The sequence below is a fragment of the Spermophilus citellus genome, assembly GCF_964194105.1.
Source record: "Spermophilus citellus genome assembly, chromosome: 9".
In the NCBI taxonomy this organism is placed as follows: Eukaryota; Metazoa; Chordata; class Mammalia; order Rodentia; family Sciuridae; genus Spermophilus; species Spermophilus citellus.
Window position 1 is genome coordinate 13,633,900 of NC_138191.1, and position 18,021 is coordinate 13,651,920.

At 40.8% G+C, this 18,021-nt stretch overlaps 1 protein-coding gene across 3 annotated transcripts in view; it reads left to right on the forward strand.

Annotated features, from left to right (window-relative positions):
- Window positions 1-18,021, forward strand: part of LOC308655993 (carboxyl-terminal PDZ ligand of neuronal nitric oxide synthase protein) — a gene marked incomplete at its 3' end in the record, with an annotated part of 325,313 nt that overhangs the window by 174,137 nt on the left and 133,155 nt on the right. The gene's annotated exons all lie outside the window — the stretch shown is intronic.

Consider the following 18,021-nt stretch of genomic DNA (forward strand, 5'->3'; position numbering starts at 1 on the left):
ACAAGAAAGAAAAATGAAAATGAAAGAAAAACTCAAATCAAAAAAAAAGAGAAAAGAAAAAAAGAAAAAAAAAACTAATAAATGCAGTCTTAGAGTTTGATTAACTTCTCTTCCAGTAGGTGGCGCTGTGCCCACCAGGCCAAGTTTCTCCTGTCAGTACGCGGGAACCAATCACTGTGCACCTCTCCTCCTGCCAGACTGGGCGAGTCTCCAATCCTGAGTGCCTAGGGCCTCCTCTTGTGTCTAGTCACTTCCCACTTTTCCTCTAGCCAGGCCCCTCTCACGGGTGCCGCTCACCACAATACTGGCTACACGCCAGGTCTGCTGCTCCCGGGAGCCCTGTTTTCATGAACGACTGGGCACACTCTCCCAGTTTGCCATTCCCTCAGACCCTAAGTTTGTAGAGCTTGGGGCTGAGAATCCTCAGCGAATTTTACTTGCCCTCTGGTAGCCACGCCCCCGGTAGCTGGTGCGAGAGACCTCAGCTGTCAGCCCTGGTGGGAGCGGTAGTTCCGCGCCATGCGTCCCGCGCCACCTCTTATTCCCTGGGTCTGGCTATCGTGCTCACGGGAGAGCTGGGAGGGGCCCTTAAGGTTTCCCCGATGTGTGGAGAGGGAAGGCTAGGGAATTACACACCTATAGCTGCAGGTTTCAATGAAGTTATCTCCTCCACAGCAGTCTGATGACGTCAGTTCTCTGCCATGGTGGTATCTCTTGCAAATGGCGACAGTTCGTTTCCCTTTGCCGGTGACCAATGCAACGGGTGGGTCCTTACTGTCTCTCCCAAGCCCTGTTTCAAACCTGTGGCCACTACCTATGAAGGCTCGGTAGGCATTTACCTCCGTAGGATCAGAAGGGCTGACCAGTTGTTTCAGCCGGATGGATTAGTGCTGAGTCACAGCTGTTTGTCTGCGGGAAGCAGGCGAACGGGAGCTTGAATTCAGCCGATCTGGGTTCAGTGTGTGTTCTGAGAGGCCCAGACTGTTCGCCCCAGATCCACGTCAGCTCAGCATTGCCTAGTGATCCTGAGCAAACAGATTTAGGATGTTTACAACTCCCTATGCCTGCACAGCTGAAGAGGTCAGAGACTTGATCTCTCTGCACCCGCCGCCATGTTCCGTCTCTGTCTTCATTCCTTTTTCAAACGTATTAATGCTTATGAATGCTACCTGTTCATGTTCCTGTTGTCTTAAATGTCCCTAGAATGCTACTCCTTTCATTTAGGTTGAGTGTATACCAAGAATTAATTGTCTGAGTTCCTAAGTCTGCTTGCATCAGTTAAATTTCTTACTATAATTGAGTAATTATTATATATGAGTGAAATATGTGTGCAAAACATAGCTAACTTTCATTGAACACTTACTATGTGTGAGGCTTTCTTCACATTTAATCTCCTGTAATTGCTGTGTTTATAAAGCTAAATAAACATTGGGAACAAAATTGATAAAAGTGAGTTGCTCATCCCAGTGATGCAAGATTGGTTCAACATATGGAAATCAATAAATGTAATTCATCACATCAGTAGACTTAAAGAATCATATGATCATCTCAATAGATGCAGAAAAATCATTCAATAAAATATAGCCCACCTTTATGTTCAAAACACTAGAAAAACTAGGGATAACAGGAATATATCTCAACATTGTAAAAGCTATCTATGCTAAACCCCAGGCCAGCATCATTCTAAATGGAGAAAAATTGAAAGCATTTCCTCTAAAAACTGGAACAAGACAGGGATGCCCTCTTTTACCACTTCTATTTAACATAGTTCTTGAAACACTGGCCAGATCAATTAGACAGATGAAAGAAATTAAAGGGATACCTATGGGAAAAGAGGAATGGAAATTAGCACTATTTGCCAACAATATGATTGTTTACCTAGAAGACCTAAAAAATTCCACCAGAAAATTTCTAGAACTAATCAATGAATTCATCAAAGTAGCAGGATATAAAATCAATACCCATAAATCAAAGGCATTTGTGTATGTCAGTGACAAATCCTCTGAAAGGGAAATGAGAAAAACTACCCCATTTATAATAGCCTCAAAAAAAAATCTTGGGAATCAACCTAACAAAAGAGGTGAAAGACCTCTACAATGATAACCACAGAATGCTAAAGAATGAAATTAAAAAAGACCTTAGAAGATGGAAGGATCTACCTTGTTCTTGGATAGCAGAATTAATATTGTCAAAATGATTGTACTGCCAAAAGCATTACACAGATTTAATGCAATTCCAATCAAAATCCCAATGATATTCCTCATAGAAATAGAAAAAGCAATCATGAAATTCATCAGGAAAAATAAGAGACCCAGAATAGCTAAAGCAATCCTGAGCAAGAAGAGTGAAGCAGGTGGCATCACTATACCAGACCTTTAACTATACTACAGAATAATAGTAACAAAAACAGCATGATATTGGCACCAAAATAGGCTTGTAGACCAGTGGTACAAAATAGGGGACACAGAGACAAATCCACATAATTACAGTTATATTAGACAAAGGCACCAAAAACATACATTGGAGAAGAGTTATCCTCTTCAACAAATGGTACTGGGAAAACTAGAAATCCATATGCAACAAAATGAAATTATACCCCTATCTCTCACCATGCAAAAAACTCAACTCAAAGTGGATCAAGGACCTAGGAATTAAACCGGAGACCCAGCACCTGATAGAAGAAAAAGTAGGCCCAAATCTCTATTATGTTAGATTAGGCCCTGACTTCCTTAATAAGACTCCTATAGCGTAAGAATTAAAATCAAGAATTAATAAATGGGATGGATTCAAAGTAAAAAGCTTCTTCTCAGCAAAAGAAACAATCAGTGAGGTGAACAGAGAGCCTACAGAATGGGAGCAGATTTTTACCACACACACATCAGATAGAGCACTAATCTCTAAGATGTATAAAGAACTCAAAAATCTTAACATCAAAAAGACAAATAACCCAATCAGTCAATCAATCAGCCAAGGAACTGAACAGACATTTCTCAGATATACAATCAATCAACAAATATATGAAAAAAATGTTCAACATCTCTAGCAATTAGAGAAATGCAAATCAAAACTACCATAAGATTTCATCTCATTCCAAACAGAAGAATACAAACAACAATAAGTGTTGGGGAGGATGTGGGGAAAAAGACAGACTCATACATTGCTAGTGGAACTGCAGATTGGTGCAGCCAATCTGGAAAGCAGTGTGGAGATTCCTTAGAAAACTGGGAATGGAACCACCATTTGACCCAGCTATTCCTCTCCTCGGTCTATCTCCAAAGGACTTAAAAACAGCCTCCTACAGGGACACAGCCACATCAGTGTTAATAGCAGCACAATTCACAATAGCTAAACTATGGAACTAACGTAGATGCCCTTCAATAGATGAGTGTATAAAGAAAATGTAGTATATATACAAAATGGAATATTACTCAGCAGTAAAACAGAATAAAATCATGGCATTTGCAGGTAAAAAGGATGGAGTTGGAGGATATAATGCTAAGTGAAGTAAGCCATTTCCAAGAAACCAAATGCTGAATGTTTTCTCTGATATAATGATGCTGATTTATAATAGGGTTGGGAGGGGGAACATAGGAAGATTAGACAAACTCTAGCTGGGGCAAAGGGGAGGGAGGGAAAGGGAGGGAGTATGGAGATAGGAAAGACAATGGAATGAGATTACCCTAAGTACATGTATGAAGGGGCTGGGGATGTGGCTCAAGCCGTAGCGCACTCGCCTGGCATGTGCGGGGCACTGAGTTCGATCCTCAGCACCACATAAAAATAAAATAAAGATGTTGTGTCCACCGAAAACTAAAAAATAAATATTAAAAAATTCTCTCTCTCTAAAAAAAAAAAGTACATGTATGAAGACACAAATGGTGTGACTCTACATTGTGTATAACCAGAGATATAAAAAATTGTGCTTTATATGTGTAATGTGAATTGTAATGCTTTTTCCTGTCATATATAACAAATTAGAATAAATTAAAAAATAAAAATAAATAAAAAAAATTTTAAAGTGAGTTGCTACAAAAAAGTCACCAGTGAATTAGGCATGGAGAAGAAGATAACAATAAAAATGTTAGAGGAAAACTGAAAACTATAGACGTGTCCTGCATCCGTGTTACTTAGCCAAATGTCTTTTAGTTTTAATCTACTTGGACGAAAGCAAAACTAGAAATTAGAGATAATATGTTATTCATGCAAGAAAGACTTTAGGAAGTTCATCTGCGGATCTCTACCTAGAGGAAAGGCCTTCAATCTGTGAGTAAACATATATGTTTATATGTTTTATCTTAAAATATTTAAGGTATGCACATATCATTTTCTATGATTCTTTGCATTCAGATATTTTGACTAATGGCCAACTTTTACTGGTTATGATTACAAAGTTTTTTACTGTAAGAATATTACTGAAGCCAAATTAGATGTGAGCCCCCAGATGGCATCTGCTGATACAGGCAGGTGCTCGTGGGTGAGCTGATGAGGCTTATCTGAAACAAGTGTTTGTAAGGTAACTGTTGTTTCGTTTCGCTTTTGGTACTGGGGGTTGAACCCAGGAGCACTTTACCACTGATACCACTGAGCTACATCCCCAGTAATTTTTTAAACTTATTTTAAATTTTGAGACAAAGTCTAAGTTTCCCAGACTGGTCTCAAATTTTTGATTCTCCTGTCTTAGTCTCCCAAATCACTGGAATTACAAGCGTGAGCCACCACACCCAGCTTAAAGTAACTCTCATAATCTCAGATCATATTATCGTATTGCAAGTTTCTTTTTCCAGTTATTTGATTGGATTGAACTGTGTGTGTGTGTGGGTGTGGGTGTATGTGTTTATGTTACTGGGGATTAAATCTAGGGGTGCCTTACCACTTAGTTATATCCCCAACTCTTTTTTTTTTTTTGAGAAAGGTTCTCCTATATTTCCCAGATTGTCCTCAAATTTGTTATCTTCCTGCCTCAGTCTCCCGAGTCACTGGAATTATAAAATTATAAAATTATAAAATCCAGTGCACCAGGCTGGGCTGGATTTTAACATCATATATTCCTAAAATTCAACTTTGTAGCTCAATTTTGAGTAAAGTAAAATTTGATATAATAATTCCACTCTTTGGTTCCTTTCCCTGAAGGAATTTCTTTATTGTTCCTATGGCCTGAATCTCTGAAAATGGTAAGTTTGAACATATAGGTGTGTGCACACTCAACCACATAGGTAAATCACATGTTTATATTCAGTTAAGCCAATTTTCAGTGAGGCTGCTATCTGAAAATTGTGTTGAGTCATAAGGACCCAAGAAAATACATGATGAGATCATTGTCCCCAAGAAACTTGGGATGTACCCAGAGGAGTCATATCACTACCTAAGACAAATGGGCTAACTGATGCCGTGATGAAGGACCAAGGCAACAGGAGAGTATCCCAACATGAAAAGCAGCCCAGAAGTAGGGAGATAATGTAGAGGAATTATACAACTCAATAATAATAGCATTATTTACTTTTAAATTGCTTTTTACTTGTGTTTGTCTGATTTGATTCTCAAAGTCATTCCAAAAAGCTAGGTATGGTGGTGCACATCTGTAACCCCAGGTTCGTGGGTGGTTCGAGGCAGGAGGATTGCAAGTTTGAGCTAGCTTGGGCAATTTACTGAGATCCTGTCTCAAAATAAAAATATAAAAATGAATGGGGATGTGGCTCAGTGGTAGAGCACCCTTTGGGTTCTACACCCGGGGTTCAACCCCAGTACCAAATAGAAAAAAATTCTTGGAAGTAGAAAGGGCTCTATATTATTACCAGCTAACACTGAGGACACAGATATAGAGAGAGGTGATTTGTCCAGTAATATGGAGCCAAAGCTCTGACCAGCCTGCCTGGTGTTCAGATTGGTGCCACTCTCACCACCACACAGCTTTGCATCTTCCTTGCGCATCCACCCACCTAACACCTAGACACACTAATTGAAACCCATACTTTAACTGCCCAAGTGAGGCTGCCATATTATTTTATTGTCCCTCCTTTTTAGTAAGCCAGAGCTACTGCCAGTTTCCTTAAATACAGAGATCACACTAACTTCCTGATTGGCCCAAGTTCTGTAGCACCATGTGGCCAGTGGGTGTGTGTTGAGGCATGGGGCTCAGGGTTCCTGTCTCTGGCCATATGGGCAGTGCTCAGGAGCAGTCCTTTCATCCAGCACTTTCTGAATTGTTCCAGGAAATATTTTAGGCTTGTACATTCTGGCCAAGCCTGGGCAAGCTCACCTGGGCCCTAGAATAGCCATTCACTAGGTTGAGTTGCAATTGCAGAGGTACCATTAGCCACCTGGATGAGGGACCTTATAGCACTGCATGCTTCCCAGTGGAGTCCAAATTACACTGTTATTGTGAATGAAGGGTCTGGAAACCACCATCTGTGTTCCCTCCACTGAAGACAAAATCCATAAATGTGTGGGTAATGATAAAAGGTCAACGTGTTGTTTAGTGCCTTTGTGTCTCTACTAGAATACTGTGGAAGATACAAGCAATCTTAAAGAAAGAATATAATATTATATGGTCCTCCTTCATGGTCCATTCATGTATTCAACAATTATTATTATTATTATTATTATTATTATTATTATTATTTTAGCCTTTTATTGGGTATTGATACTCAGGATGTGAAAGAGTTCCGTGATGAGGTCATGATTTCAGTTCTTCATAGGGGAGGCAGTCCCAATCAGGAGTGCATAGTATGTTCTCCACACTGGCCCCCCTTCAATGGCACTTGTGTCACTGCGTGTGCTTGAAATTCTTGTAAGAAAGGCAGTCGCTGAAAAGCATGTATGCTGCCAGCACCATGTTGACTCCCGCAATGCTCCCCTTCTTCCCGTTGATGTAATTGTTGTAGTACCGTTTAGTAACCTCTCTGAAATGCTCCCACAGTGCCCTTAGGGGTGAAATCCCACATCAGTATCCCGCTTGGAAGCTCCCCTAATTTGACATCCATGAGTTTCTTCTCTTTCATTAGTATGACTGATGCCATCTTGGAGTCCTGGTGTCCGCTGAGCCAGGCTGTGCCTCAGCGATTATTTATTGAGCATTTATTAAGTTTTGGGTAGTATACAAAGTACTGGAGATTTGGTTTATAGCATTGTGACCCTGCCCTAGCAGAGTTTAGAGTCGACTGAAAGGATATAGATAAGAAAAGGAAGGATCACAGAGGAGTATGATAAATGTGTTGGATGCACACTGGAAGCAGAGCAGGGTGCACAGCTATGCAGTGTGGCTGCAAAAGGGCTCTTGGCTAAAGGGACAAATACAGGCCCGTATTCTTTTCTTCAAGACATGTACTACCTGGAGGAAGGGGAACCTTTTTGAAACCCACAGCAAGGCCCACAGGGACCAGCAGTGACCCTAATTCAAAAGATACCCTATGTAGATTTAGGGTGGAAGGGAAAGCTTCTTGGGAAGAAAATCTGAACTGAGACTTGAGGAATGACTTGAACTAGCCACACAAGGGAGTTGAGGAGAGGTGGGAAAGAACGTTACAAGAAGAATCATAATCGCCAGCACTGAAGATAGTCTTTAGCATATGCCAGGCACTGAGTGGGCTGCTCTAAAAGATTGACCCTTTCCAGAGGAAGTTGCATTTGGAAAAGCATGGGAGTGCAAGGCACTTTGGGGGGGAGAGTGGAGTTCAGAGGGCAGAAAGGTCTATGAAGGCTGCAGTGATGATAACAGCTAATTATACTAGCTTCATACTTGTGCTGAGCTAGGCAACTCTGGCCATTTGGTACATATTGAGTCAGTTTATCCTCATGACTCTGTGAGGTATACTATTGCCTCCCCCCTCCACACACACCTTTTCATGGTAGTGGGGATTGAACCAGGGGCACTCTACCACTGAGCTACATAACCCAGCCATTTTTACTTTTTTTACTTTATTTTGAGGCAGGGTCTCACTAAGTTTTTGAGGCTGCCTTAAATTTGTGATCTTCCTGCCTCCTCTCAAAAAATTGATCTAGAAGTTTCCTTACTCTAGAAAGTCATTTATTCTTTTATTCCTTTATTCATCCTGCATCTGTTTATTAAGCACCCACTATGTACCAGACACTCAGCTAGGATTGAGAGAGTAGTGAACACAGTTCCTGATTTCAACCGGATGGAAATTTTAAGACAATCGAACAGGTCAGTTGAGGGTTTTAGAATATGCCTGCAAATTATTTGACAGCCCAGTCTCATTGAGAAGTGGAGTCTGTGACTATTCTCCTTGAATTCTGGGCTGCCCTTCATGATTCACTTAAACAACAGAATGTAATAGATGTATCTGACTTCTGAGACTGGGTCCAAGAAATGGCCAGGCCAACTACTGCTCACTCTGAGGGATACTAGCTGCCAAGTCAGAAGCAGACTAGTTTGATAGAGCCGTGCTGGAGAGGCCACGTGTGGGCACTCTGGCGACACCTCCAGCTGGGCTCCCAGTTGACAGCCAGCATATCTGCCAGCGTGTGAGTGAGCCATCTTGGCTGTCCAGCCTAGTGAAGCCCTCAGATGACTGCAGTCCTGGCCAACATCCTTCTGTGACTGTCTGCATGACAAATGTCAACATGAACTGCCCAGCCAACCCTCTCTGCATTCCTCACCCACAAAATCATGAGCAAAAGAAAATGGTGGTTAGACTGCAGATGTAATTCATTATATAGAAATAGTATCTATGATCATCAACTTTCAAGAATTGATGGGAGCAGTGGCTCAGATGACCCAATGGAGAAAGGGCTCAAATCAGGACAAAAGAAATTACCTACGTCTTCCAGTTCAGTCGCAAGCATAAAACCTCCAGCTGCCTCTCAGCTTTTATTGCTAATTAGTCTTTGGGAAGGAGGGGGCAGGCAAAAACAGAAGAGAGGAAGTTAAATGAGCATTCTTTAATAAAGAGGAATTTATTTTGCATGTTGCTTTGGGTTTGGCATCCCCCCTAGTACACCGACATACAATCCCCTCCACCACAGCAGGCAAAGCAGGAGCCTGATTAAATAAGGATCGTCACTGTGAAAGCCTACTGTTCTCAGTCTTTAATCTGGTAATAAACAGTACTCTCTGCTTTGGGCTTGACATCTTGATTAGTTCAACTGTTTGCAAGAGTCTGCAGTGGTTTTGCTTCAGAGGGTCAGGTAAGGGTTGCTGTGGCAGACAGGCCCCAAGGAGGTAAGAGGGGTAAGGCTGTAACTGGAAAATAAAGGCAAGCTCCTCAGGGTCCTGCCATACATACACTGGTTAGTGGAGAGGGAGGAGAAGCGAATGAGGCAGGTGAAGGTGAGGAGCAGTGGGCTCCAGCATAGGAACATATATCCTTTCAGAGACCAAGATATTCACTATTTTTTTTTTTTTTTTTTTGGTGGTACTGGGGATTGAACCTATAGGCGCTCTGACACTGAGCTACACCCCCCGCCATTTTTCTTTTTTATTTTGGGACAGGATTTCCCTAAGCTGCCAAGGCTGACCTTGAACTCCTGCCTCAGCCTTGCTCCCTAGGAGCTGGCCTTAGCCCCCGCTCGTAACCCACCTACTAAACCAGAAAGTCATGTGTTTTCATCAGGACTATGTAGAAGCAGCTCTTGGGATTGCTTCTGAGAGGCAAGTAAGTATTCTTTCTTAATTAATGTTTCTAATTTTTAGTCAGTTTGAAATTAAAGAACTTTACCCATGAGCTATCCAAAATTTAGCTGTCCGTTCTTGCAGGGACCCAGAGGAGCAATTTTCAACCTCATTTAACCTGCAAAATGGCTGTTATAAGAATTGGTGAAGGATCCCCTTACCACCCCAGGATGCATGAGTGACAGAAACTTGATTAGGATTCAGGGCTTGTTTTGCCTGGGTCTGCAGCAAGATCTGTTGTTTGATTGCGGTGAGTCCCAGGGTCCTGCTATGGGGCGACTTTCCTCCTATCACAGCTCTACCTAATTTTCAAAGACACTTTATCATTGGCAGGGTCTTGCTTTTAAGTTGGAGACTGGCTCTGCCAGGTGAATTGGCCATGAAGGTGTTTTTACCAGCTCTGCTGTGAAATTCAGATTTGTTCTTTATGTCATATTTGTGTCACTGAAGTTGAGCTAGTGTGGGTGGAATGGTGGACAGAGGGGGAGTCTGATTGGTGGGACAGGGTCTATTTAGGGAATACCTGGATCCCAAGACTGCTGGGCAGGTGACAGGAGCCTGTCTTTACTCTCTGGAGGCAAGGTCACTACTGAGATCAGCATTTGGTTTCCACTCTTCCCTGTGGGACATTCTCATAGTCTACTCCTTTGGCACATCCTTTGTCACCATCTTGTTAAACTCCTTAAGCATGGAATGCAGGGATATTTTCATGACTGCTGTAAGGTCTATGTGGTTTTGAATAAATAATCATAGGATTACATTTTCTTACTACTGGAGGAGAATTTAGAGATAATTTAGGTTAGCCCCTTGTATTATACAGATGAGAAATGTGGTATTTTAAGAGATTAAGTGCTTTGTCTGAGGTTACACAACATGTTGGTTGACAGAGGTGGGGAGAGAACTCAGAGTTCCTGGCTCTCTATTCAGTATGATTTCTACTGCACCTTGTTTCTGTTGCCATATTAAAAAAATCTGTTAATAAATGTAAAACAGAATTTCCAGATAATTCTTTTTGTAGGTGGCTTATTTGTGCATTTGTTTAGCAGTATTTCTGGCTTCTCACTAGATGCTGATAGCAACTATTTTCTTGCCCAGTTGTAATAAAGAAAAATGTCTTTGATATGGCCAGATATTGGAGGGCAAAACTGCTCCCCGTTGAGAACTACTCATTTGAAGATTTGAAGTTAGTGCATCTTTCTGGTGTATGCCTGTAATTCCAGTGACTCAAGAAGCTGAGGCAGGAGGATCGAAAATTCCAGGTCAGCCTTAGTAACTCAGTGAGACCCTGTTTCAAAATAAAATACAAAAAAATTGAAGGGCTGGGGATGTATAGTGGTAAAGTGCCCCTGGGTTCAATCTCTTGACTGCAAATAATAATAATAATAATAATAATAATAATAATAATAATAATAATAATGTTGTTCCAGGGCTAATGCATAATAGGCCTGGTCCTAAAACTGATCAGAATATCCATGAAAAGAGAAATGGGAGAACCCCCTTGTCTACCTGGCCTAAGACAGACTCTAGGCCTTGCTCTGAGCAACAGCATAGGTAACCAGGAGTAGGATTTGACTGCCCAAGTCCTGGGTTCACTTCTCACAACTGTCATTTTAGATTTAGTGTTAGTATGACTATGGGGAGATCTTTTCACCCTTCAAAGTCTTTTCTTCCTTGTCCGTAAAGGCCCTATTGGTTACTATTCCTCCAATACTTCTTAAGGGAACATGTCCCCAATAGGTCAAATCCTCCTGTCATTACTCTGATACCATGTACCTGCTCTATTAGAGCAGATCCATGTTGAATGTTGTTATGGTTTGAATATGAGGTGTCCACCAAAACCTCATGTGAGACAATGGAGGAATGTACAGAGGTGAAAGGCTTAGATTATGAGAGCTGTAACCTAATCAATGGATAGATTAATACTTTGAAAGGACTGCTGTCCTGGGTGATAACTATAGGCAGGTGCCCTGTAGATAGAGGAAGTAGGCCACTGAGGGGTGTGTCTTTGGGTTTACATTTTGTTCCTGGCACCACATGCTTGTGTGGGCTGTCTCTCTCTCTCTTTTCTACTTCTGGCTGCCATGAGCTTATAAGCTTCCGTCCACCTTGCCTTTCTGCCATTATGTTCTGCCTACCTTGGGCCCAGAGCACTGGAGTTGGCTGATTATGGACTGAATCTCTGAAATTATGAGCTCAAAATAAACTTTTCCTCCTGTAGCTTCTCAGGTATTTTGTTCACAAAAGTGAAAAGATAACCCAAATGCTTACACTCACCTGTGATTATCTGGTTACCATTCATTTTCATATCTATAAACTTCATTAGGGCAGGGACTGGATCTGTTTTTCTTTCACTATTATGTCCCGAATTCCTACTACATGGTACATAGTAGGATTTAAGTCCACTTGTGTTGAACAATTGAATAAATGATTAATTGACCTCATGTATGTGAAAATGATCTGGAAAATATGAAGCACAATGGGAGTGTTTGTGATTCTTACTTGGTGTGGATGATGACAAGAGAATTAATCCTCTTAGCTGTTGGAAACCATTCTGCTTTCAGTAAACTAACAAAACTGCTGACTTTGAAGGACACCAGAAGGAAAGGAACTCTTACAAGTTGCCCCATGGTGCCCTATTTCAGGATTCTCTTCGTGACCATGCCAAAATATCCAGCTCATCTGTGTTCAGATGCAATATTGCTTTATTCTTTCCACAGATGGTCACTGTGGGAGCCTGCTTGAGTCATATGGACATCTAAAATAGTGAGATATCTATTGGCTAAGTCTGCAGGGAATCTGGTGCTGGACCAGGGAAAATACATTCTGACTTTGGGCTAGGCGAGAAAAGCACTCTCCACCCCACCATCCCCCATATTTGGTTGAATCCAACTCTATATCCAACGTGCCCTGAGCATTGGGAGCCAAAGGAAACGGCAGTGGCCAAAGCCCGGGAGAGCTTGCTCCCCCATGCTGATCCATTCAAGGGAACAAAGCCCTTCGAAGTTGCACTGAGCTGGTCTGGAGATGGAAGGCCTTTATGCAGGTTTCCAAGGAGATGACTCAGATGCTGTTACCATAGAAACTGTTGCTACCATCTATTGTCCATCACCCCTTGACAGTAAGTAAGGGGGGTGGTGGTGGTTGTGGTTTGATGGAGAAGGAAACAAGAAGAGTTGGATTTAAGTCAAGATGAAAAAGACATTGAGGTGGATCCCTAATGACTTTAATGGTGTGTATATAACAAAATGTCTAATCTCCAGAAGAAATGAATTAAGGACATGAATGCTCATGTTTCTTGTTAATTTTGTTGGAGTGAATAAGAATGACCTCCACTCATCTACTGGGCCCTTCATCCAGGATCTCTAGAGCAAACACTCAAGTGTGATACTCATCAGCATGGTCCAGACCCAAATACTTGAGCTGCAGGGTTGAAAGAAAACTATCCACCCAATCTCTTCTAAAACTTTTTCCAGGTGAAAGAGAAGCACAGTAAAAGTCACTTTGATTTTTGCTACAACCTCACAATACCCACTGCTATTAAAGTGTTCAGTTTTTAAAATCTAATGAAAGAATATTATGAATAAATTAGGAAAGTTCCATAAATAAAAAACACATAGAAAAGCATATGGATAACATCTTAGCATCGAGTCAGATCAGAATTTGAAGATCAGTCTCATCACTTGTTTGCATGACGTTGGCTATTTCCTCTGCCTGAGCTTCAGTTGTCTCTTTTATGTCATGGATAGTTACTGCCAGTCCATTTCCTATGATAAAAAACCTTATCAAAGAATTATCTATCATTTGTCAAACCCCATGGTAATGGGTTACTTCAACTGCCACACCTGTGTCTACAGAAGACTTTTGACTTTTATTATTCCAGGCAGAACCATAATAATTTTTTGTGTCATTTGGTTTTCCATTTAAAATGTAGATACCAATTACTGTAATGTTAAAATTGTGGAAGAGACAACAGAATATGTGCTCACCACTGCCTTTTTGTCAAGGCCATCAGATCATGTATACCCATCAAGTCTGACAATTAGACCTTTTCACCAAGTAATCCTGGGAGGATAATTTCAATAGGGACTAAGATGCTGCAATTTCAGGAAAGTTTCTCTGTAATAATAGGGATAGAAAGAGGATACCTTGGGAGGAAACAAAAACTGAATCTGACAGGTTTTTTGTCAAACCTGCTACACACAGAGAATAAGAGTTGGGGAAGCTCTGGAGTCTAGAAAGAGAAGCAAGAGCAGAAATCATACCGCTGCTACCCAAGTCTAACAGCTTTTCCATATCTTTCACATCCTTGAAGTTCATCTTATGAAATAAGTGCTTACAAAGCTGCCAGGAGGGACTGTAACACCATACATCTATTCCAGAAAGGTCACTCAACCCTGGGCACTCCAGAAGTCAGATAATGGAACATTCAGGTGCTATTGGATGGGACAGAGACTAGAAAACACAGTTCAGTTCCTCTCATTCTGCAAAAGTTCCTTATAATGTTCTTATTTCAAATAACACTATTATGCACTGTGGGGATACTCTCAGATCAGAATCATCTGTTTTAAGGGATCAGAAAGGAAGGATTATGAAAGAAAGAGGCAAGGAGAGAAAATGCCTTTCAATCACAAGATTGGTGGTACTGGTCGGCCCTACAAGCAGGAAGGGCAAAACCAGGATGATTCAAGACATGGTAGGAGTTCTAATCCTTGTGTATATGTCTTTGTTGATAACCAACAAGAATCTAGCACTAATATAAAAAAGGGGTTTTTGAAGGGTGGCAGCTGACAGGACTATGGCCTTGCTCCATGGTAAGTGAGATTCATTCTATGATTTAGCTTTAAATATAATTTCTACAGAATTATTTCCAGAGATTTAAAAATCTCTGACTCCCACAATTTTTCTCAACCTGATAATGGATGGCATTTCTTCTCAACAACATCTTCTCTGCTTCATGGAGGCAAATTTCTCCAAGAGGATGAACTGGCCGTGCTCCTTCCTGTTTAGATCTTTCCTCAACACAGTACAAACAGGAGAGCTAGAATGGACCTGACCCATCATATACTAGGCCCTTCATATTAGAATTTTTAAAAACGGAAGCCAACAGACCTAGTAAATGGTGTGTCCATAGTTTAAAAGCCAAGTAGGGGGCTGGATTGTAGTCAGTGGTAGAGTGCTTACCTAGCACATGTGAGGGACTGGATTCAATCCTTAGCACTACATAAAAAATGTCAAAAATGAAAGTATTGTGTTCATCTACAATTAAAGTATTTTTTAAAAACTTAGTAGAAGCAGATTTGAGGCCAGTTAAAACTACTATGAGCATTCACATATAAGTCTTTGCATTGAAATATGCTTTCATTTCCCTTTGAGAGATACCACAAAGTGAAATAGTTGGATCATATGTCAGGTGTATTGGTCAGCTTTTTATCACCGTGACCAAAATACCTGACAAGAATAACTTGGAGGAGGGAAAGTTTATTTGGGTTCACAGTTCCAGAGGTTTAGTCCGTGGTTGGCCAAGTCCATTGCTCTGGGCCCAAGATGAGGCAGAACATCATGGCAGAAGGGCATGGTGGAGAAGTGCACTCAACTCATGACAACAGAGAAGCAGGTGAGGTGCATTTATGGGGGGAAATGGGATTGCAGGGAAGATGCACCCTTCCAGGACATGCCCCAGTGACCTACCTTCTCCAGCCATGCCCCACCTGACTACAGTCCACCCAGGTAGTCCATACAAACTAGGATGTACCACTCAGGTTATCATCCTCATAATCTAATCATTTCACCTCTGAATATTCCTGCATTAAAACACAGGAGCTTTTGGAGGACACCTCACATCCAGACCATGACAATAGATATACGTTTAACTTTTTAAGAGACTACCAAGTTTTTCCAAAGTGACTATTCTAGTTTGCATTTCTACTAGCAGCATGCAAGCATTCCAGGTTCTCTGTGTCCTCATTGACTCTCACAGCAGTATTATTTCTACCATATTATACTACTGTTAACTCAGTCATCGTATTCCAATGTGTATTAAGCTCATTCTCGTCACTATACTATATAATACCTTAGATAGAAAGACCATTTTCTCCTACTAATGCTAGGAATTCATGCCATAACACCCAGCACCAAGGTAAGATATCTAAGAAGAATTCTGAAGTGCTTCCTGATCAATCACCACCGCATCCTTTATTAAGGACTCTTGTGCTCTTTTAGCAGCATCCAATGGCCATCTCCACCACAGCATTAATCATTGTATATTGTCCTGTGCATTTGCCTTTCTCTTCACTGGACTATAAGATTTTTTAAAGACAAGACTGAGCCAAATCTTATTTCCTGTATCTCCATGCTCAGCATATATCAGGAGCTAAAAATTATGAAATAAAAAATGGATTTTTAAAGGGAATCTCAACAGATGCATATGTATCACAGAAATCTCAGGTCTCTCATGGGCAGGTGGTTGTTACTCCATCTTCCTTTGAAACATTTTTTTTTTCTTGGCTGCTACTCTTGTCTCTTTGGGAAGAATTCTAGCCACAAAGGCATCTGGCCTGCCATCTTTGGGAGAGTGACCTTTCCCCCAATGTTTTAATGCTAGTATAAATAAAATGCTTTAAAAGAGCAAGTGGATAGAGCTAAGTATGTTCTTTTAAACAATTTGGCTTGATGAAAAAGATAAACTTTCATCTGTCATCATCTATCATTAAAACAATCCACCTGAGTCTTAGAGGAAAGGATCAGCAACTGATTGCCTAAAAGAATATTTTACTTTGGATATACTCAAAAATCAGTCCAGTATTTTGGTCTAAACAGACGTTTAGACCAAAACATCCATTTCTCTACCAAACCTGATTAGTTGACAGGATTTTAAGATGTCTCATTCAAAAGGCAATGTCAAAAAGGCAGCTGCTGATGAACATCTCAGTTGCTTCCAGTTTTGCCTATTATAGTTAAAACTGCTATGAACATTCACAAATCTCTGCACACATATATGCTTTCATTTTTGTTGAGCAAATACCTAGAAGTGGAATGGCTGTATCATATGGCAGGTGTACGTTTAGCATCTGAAGACACTGCAAACCTTTCTCCAGTGGGCCAGCTCCATTCTGTGTTGCCAACAGCAATGTTTGAGAATTCCAGTTCCCTAGCACCTTCATCAACATTTGATATGGCCAATCTTTAAAATTATTAGCCATTCTTAGAGTTATAGAGTGGCCTCTCATTATGATTTTAATTTGCATTTTCATTATGACTAATGATGCTGAACATCTCTGTTCATAAGCTTGTTTGCCATCTACATACATTTTTTTAAAATATCTTTTTAAGTTGTTGATGGACCTTTATTTTATGTGGTGCTGAGAATCGAACCCAGTGCCTCACACATGCTAGGTTAAGTGTCTGTTCAAATCTTTTACCTACTTTTTAAAAATTGGATTGTTTTCTTATGAGTTTTGAAAACTTTTTTTTCTTTGTGGTCCTGGGGATTGAATCCAGAGGTACTCTACTTCTGACCTTTTATTTTTTATTTTGAGACAGGATCTCAGTAAGTTGCCCAGGTTGTGATCCTCCTGCTTCAGCATCTCAAGTCAGGGTTACAGGTGGGCACCACTGCATCTGGAAAGTTTTGATAATCGTTTATATATTCTAAATATAAGTCTATTAGACAGGAATGTCAACAGCAATTGTCTCCCTTAAATTAAAAAAAAAAAATCCTACTGGTTTCCTCTAACCACACCACCCTTCTCTAACCACACCTTTCCTCAACCAGCCTTCTCTCTGCATTGCCACGGTAGCACTATGGTCTAACCATTTAAACAGAGCAACAGACAGTTGTGGTCCTGAGCCCCCATCGGCCTGTCTGGTCACAGTTCATAAGAAGCAGGATATCTTAATCCCTCTCATGCACCTGGAAAGAGTTAACATAAGCTGGTTTCTCTAAAATGCACTAACTTCATTTTTTCCCCCTGGAACTGGGAATTGAATCCAGGGGCACTTTACATCGAGCTACATCCCTAGATCTTTTATTTATTTTTTTACACCTTTGGGTTAAATCCCCAGTATCACAAATAAAATAAAATGTACATAAAGTATCCTTTTCATTATTCTAGTATTACCTTCTGATGAAGGATGAAATGTTTGTGTCATTGTCTCTAAATTTTTTAGTCCATGCCTCATTTTCATCTCATAGTAGGTTTTGGCCACAGTAAGTTCTTGGTAAATGTTTATGGATTAAGTCCTCATTAAGTGAGCATTTAGTTATTGGGAGGCCTGGTTCTCATTATTGTATTGGGGGCTCAAGTTTGTTTGTAGAACACATGCCATCTAGCTGAGATTTCTGGTGACCAGGAGCAGCTTGGGAGGACCATCATGTGTGTGAATGGGTGAACATT